We start from the raw sequence: 6,000 nt of genomic DNA on the forward strand, positions 1-6,000 counted from the left end.
CAACTTAAATGCATAGCCTCTAGTATCAGACATTTCAACTCCGGGAAAAAAAAAAACATTCTACCGATGCATCTCATGCTTTTATAGACATCGACCAAGTCTGCCCTCAGCCTCCGCCGCTCGAGGGGAAACACTTGATAATGATTTAGAGGTGCCAGTGTTGGACTGGGGTGGACAAAGTTAAAAAGTGGACAACACCAGGTTATAATCCAAACGGTTTATTTAGCAGCCTTGCTTTCGAAGCGCTACTCCTTCGTCAGTTTAAATGTGGGGGAGTATCATAGGATTCAGAATGAATCGTATTTGATTTAAGTACTTCCAAATAAAACTGTTGGGCTCTCACCTGTGGCTGTGTGATATTTAACTGCATTTTTCTGCCCTATCCTTTATAGTTCATGTCCTCTAATCCAGGCAACATTCGGGTAATCCTCTTGAGCATACTCTCCATTGCTTTCACATCATTCAAGTAATTGTGGTGATCCGCATTGAACGCAACGTCCTAGGTGTTGTTCAAACAAACTCTTATAAAGGTACAGCATGATATTCTACCTCTTGTGCTCAATTACCAGACCAATAATGGCGATCCTGCCATATTCCTTCTTTGTGACCTTATCTACTGGCATAGCTACTTACAGGGAGCCACTGACTTGAATCCCAAGATCCCTTTGTACATCAATGCTGTTCAGGTCCCTGTACACGTCTACTTTACATTTGATCTCCCCAAATGTCCAGTGCCTCACGCTTACCGTCTTTCAGTGTGTTGAAAGGTCTGAGATAGGGAGATCTGTAATCAGGGAAGGGGTCATAGGTGTTGCGGAGAGTCCTGAGAATGGAATTGCGGATGATCAGTTCAGCAACGATCTTCTTCAACAGCGGAACAGAGTAGATGGGCCATGCAGCCTATTTGTATTCCCTACACCTTATTATCTTAGAAAGGTAATGTTCACAGCAGCCTCTCAGTGGGTGGGGGGAGGAGAGTGAGGAGGGAGTGAAGGATGTCTGAATGGAGATATAATTACAATGACACAGAATCACCCGCAACACAGAAGGAGGCAGTTCGGCCAAGCGTGTACATGCCAGCTCTGCAAGTGGGCAGTTCACCCAGCGCCTTTTCGTTGTTTCCTTGTCATTCCTTTCCATATTATTTCGTCCTGGAGGCTTCTGTTCGCACTCCCCAGCTCCCCATTGACAGGTCGCTCGCTCCCCAAACACCTCAGTGAGAGTGGTTTTCGTTCCTCACTCTGCATTTCTGCATCCTTTACCAATGCCCTGAGCGCTCTAGTTGTATATAATCCTGTTTAAGAAACCGAACACACGGTGACTCAGCAAAGAGCAGGAAGGACGCTTTTGATTGCGCTACACTTTTTCACCTTAACAGAACCGACCTGAGATGCCGCAGAAACAAGCTGAAGCAGCCCTGACGCAAATAAAAGGCAGCACAGGCTGAACGAGCAGAATGGCAACCTTGTTTTCTCCCCTACACCCACTTCCAGAGTCTTCTCTCCGATTTGCACTGACCTCCCAAATAAATGCCGCTTCGCAGTTCCCTGTCAGCAGTGTTGGGCTGCGCCAGCACCAAGACACAAACAATCAATATTGGAGATGTCCACATCATCAGGCTTGCTGCTCAGAGCTACAATAAGCAGGCTGGCACACTGCTGTTGTTTATATGGACTCAAAGAGTCTGCTGTGGTTAATCATCACACATGTATGAACTAATATATATTCACACACACACACACACAGGCACAGACATACACACGCACAGACACACACACACGGATACACACACATGCAGACACACAGGCATACAAACCCCAAGACACATACACCGTATAACCACATACAAACGGACAAACATGGATGCACACACGCAGACACAGAGACCCACAAAACACAAAGACACACTCACTCTCAACCACATACACATCGACACACACCGAGAGACACACACAAAACCCACATGCCCACACTCCTGCACACCCACTCACACTCACCAGCGACACACACAGACACCCACTCACCCGGATACACAAACACACACACCTTACCCACACAACCCCACACATCCACATCCACAAGTAAACTCCCACACACACGCATACACGTACACATATACCGCACCCAACACACACAAACACACTCCTCATACACACACTTACTTGCACCGCGACACACGTACCCCTCACACACATACACCCTCACACACAGACACACACCCAGACACACACTCACACACACGCTACCCCTCACTCACGCACACACGAAAACACAGACACACACACACGCACAGACACACACACACACACTTCCCACACGTACTCACACAAACACCACACACACCCCTCATACACACAGCACCCCGCTGTTGTTTAGATAGAATCAGTCTCCCGTGGGTAATAATCACGCATGTGACTCAGCAGACGCTGTATCTCAGTTCCCCGACCGCCAGGATGGCCTCAACCATGATCTTTGTTGATTGTCACACTACAGGTAACCCCACAAGCACGAAATAGACCCCACACACGCTCTTACAACAATCAAACACGCACACACACATACACATACACTCACACTCACACAATCGCACACACACTCACATGGACGCCCTCCCACAGTCACACATAAATACACACACTCAACCAATCACGCACACTCACCCAATCACACGCTTACACAGACTCTCTCCCACACAGACACTCACATATACACACATACATATGCACACACACTCCTCACACACACAGTGACACTTTCACAAAATAACACAGTTCCTCTCCGACAAACTCACACACGCACAGGCGCTTACAGTACCCTTCCCATACTCTCATCATCACACACTAAGACAGACACTCCTTCCAAACCCTCACACACACTTACACAGACCCTTCTTCGACATACTCACTCCTATCCTCACACAAAGACACACGTCCTCACACACACACTCACAAACTTACACTCACAGTGTCAAAGACACCCACACATTCACTCTTGCGCTCACACACGCAAGCACATCCTCACACATGGACACGCACAAGCAGATACTCACACACTCAAACACCCACTCATACACACTCACATAGAACCTCCATCTACGCACTGAACTGCACACACAAACACTCGCACGTACACAACAAATTCCTCAAAAGTCCTGAAACAGCGCATTTAAAAAGCACTACCACCTTCAACTAGAAGTACAAGGGTTGCAGGTATTAGGGAACACCACACTTGGGAAGTTCCTCTCCATTTCAATCACCACCCTGACACCCAAGACCCACGAATGAATGAAAATCCCTTCTATCCACACTCACACACACAATGGTACAAACCCTATTCCCACACATGCGCACACACTCACACACGCACTTTCACAGACAACCTCCCCCACATTCACGCACACACTTGCATACACTAATACACGCTCGCACACACTCACATATACACATGCACACTTACCCAAAAATACCTTCTAAACATGCATAAACTCAAATACAATAACACACTCTCCCATACAATAACACAAACTGACAGACACTCACCAACACTCAAACACTTGTGCACACTGACACAAACCATCCTCCAACACTCACGCATACATACTCGCACACACTTACGCAGACCCTCATCCACACACTCACTCACTCAGAGACATTTACACAGACTCTCTCCCACACAGACACTCACATATACACACGCACATATGCACACACTCTCCTCCAACAAACAATGTCACTAACACACAATAACACAGATCCTGTCAGACAAACTCACACACACATCGGCGCTTACACAACCATTTCCAGACTGTCACCATCATGCACTAAGACAGAATCTCTCCCACACTCACACACTCACGCTTACACGGACATTCTCCAACACTTCCACACTCATACACACTTACACAGACCCACTCCGACACTCTCACGCTCACGCTTACACTGATTTTTTTCCCACACTCCCACACTCATACACACTTACACAGACTCTCTCCCACACTCTCACACTCACGCTAACACAGTCATTTCCCCGCACTCCCACACTCTACACAATTAAACAAACCCTCTCCCACACTCTCACACTCATGCACTTACGCAGACGTTCTCCCATACTCACACACTCAGGCACATTTTGACATGTCCTTTCCGGCACTCACACAATTGCAGATATTTACACAACTCCTCCTCAAGCATACATTCACTTACACATACTTATATGGACTTTCTTTCACACGCATACACTGACGCGCCTTCACACCTACCCAGACCATCCTCCCACACACCCACACTCACACAAGCTCACATACTTGAATCGACCCTCTGCGATCCACAGACTCACACTTGAACAGATCTTCCATCCACTCCAACGCTTGCACGGACCGTCCCATATATGCAAACGCTCAAACTTAAACAGACAGTCCTCTCACATGCGCACACACTCAAAATTACACAGACAGTCCTTGCATGCTTCCACATGCTAACATACAGTTATGCAGACACTTTCCCACACACACATGCACGATCAGAATTACACAGACTTGTATCTCAGACTCACACACTTCCATAGACACTCTCCCATAGAAACAATCACGAGTACTCACACTGAGACAGACACTCCTCCCACATACACGCAGTCACGGTCAAAACTGCCACACAGTTACACAGAGTTACACAGAACCTCTCCCACACACACTCGCATATACACATGCACACTTAATTACACAGATCCTCCACCCTCTCACACACATGCTCAAACACACTTACACTGACATCCCTCCCTCATACACACTCACACACGTACATTCTCACACACTCTTGCACATAACGTGTCTCTCACAAACACTTACACACACTTTCGCACACTTATATAGACCATCCGTCCACAATCACACACTCACACAATCCACGCACAATCATACTTGCATGAACCCACTCCGGCCCCCCACATACACATACACATATGTACACACACAGAGACATACACACTCACTCACATTTACACAGAATGTTCTCCAGCCAGTCCATACACAAAATAACACAGACACGATTCCCATACTCACATATTCACACATTTATGCAGATCTTCCGCTGATATTTAATCTCACGCACACTTAAAGAGACCCTTTCCCAGACATTCACACAGGCACTCAAACATGTACACAGAACCTCCAACCACACACACGCATGTAGGCGTATAAATGTAGAATTACGCAGACCTTCGCATGCACGCACTCAAACACACTCATATATACACACTCATACACTGTAACACCCGTTTACACAGCCCCTCTTCCCAGGCATTCACACTCACACACTGGCACACACTTCAACAGACCCTCTCCCACATGCTCACATCTACGTAAAATCATTCACACATACTTACACATACAGTTACACACACTTCCAAAGACCGTCCTCTCACACTGTCACACCAACACACACTTCCGCTGACTGTCTCCCAAGCACACAGACACTTACAAATGCTCCAATACACTGAAACACACAGCCACACACACTTGCACAGACCCTCGTGGCACGCATTCACGTTCAGATACACTAACAGAGAGCCTCATCCACATATTCACACTAAAAGATGAACTTATACACACACAGTCACTCAGGCACACACTCAGACATACACACACTCTCTGCCCACTCAGACGCTCACGCAGCTATAGTGTTCCTCTCGCACACAGACACACTAACGCACTGCCACACACATACACAAACCCTCCTCCGACACACGCACATTCACACACTTACATATCACACGAACTTACACAAAGCTGCCTCCAAGCTCACACACACAGTTACACAGACTCATACCTGCACAGCCCCTTCATCCACACACTCACACACCTGTAAAGTCCTTCTCACACGCACTTTCACACATTCACGCACACTTATACAGACTCTCCTCACACATACCTGCACTCACACACATTTACACACACCTTGCTCCCCTGCACACCCTTGCACAACCTCTACCATACACTCACACTCG

Source organism: Chiloscyllium plagiosum, unplaced genomic scaffold (genome assembly GCF_037043375.1).
Source record: "Chiloscyllium plagiosum isolate Xiang-an unplaced genomic scaffold, Cpla_swu_hap1 HiC_scaffold_41, whole genome shotgun sequence".
NCBI classification, from domain to species: domain Eukaryota; kingdom Metazoa; phylum Chordata; class Chondrichthyes; order Orectolobiformes; family Hemiscylliidae; genus Chiloscyllium; species Chiloscyllium plagiosum.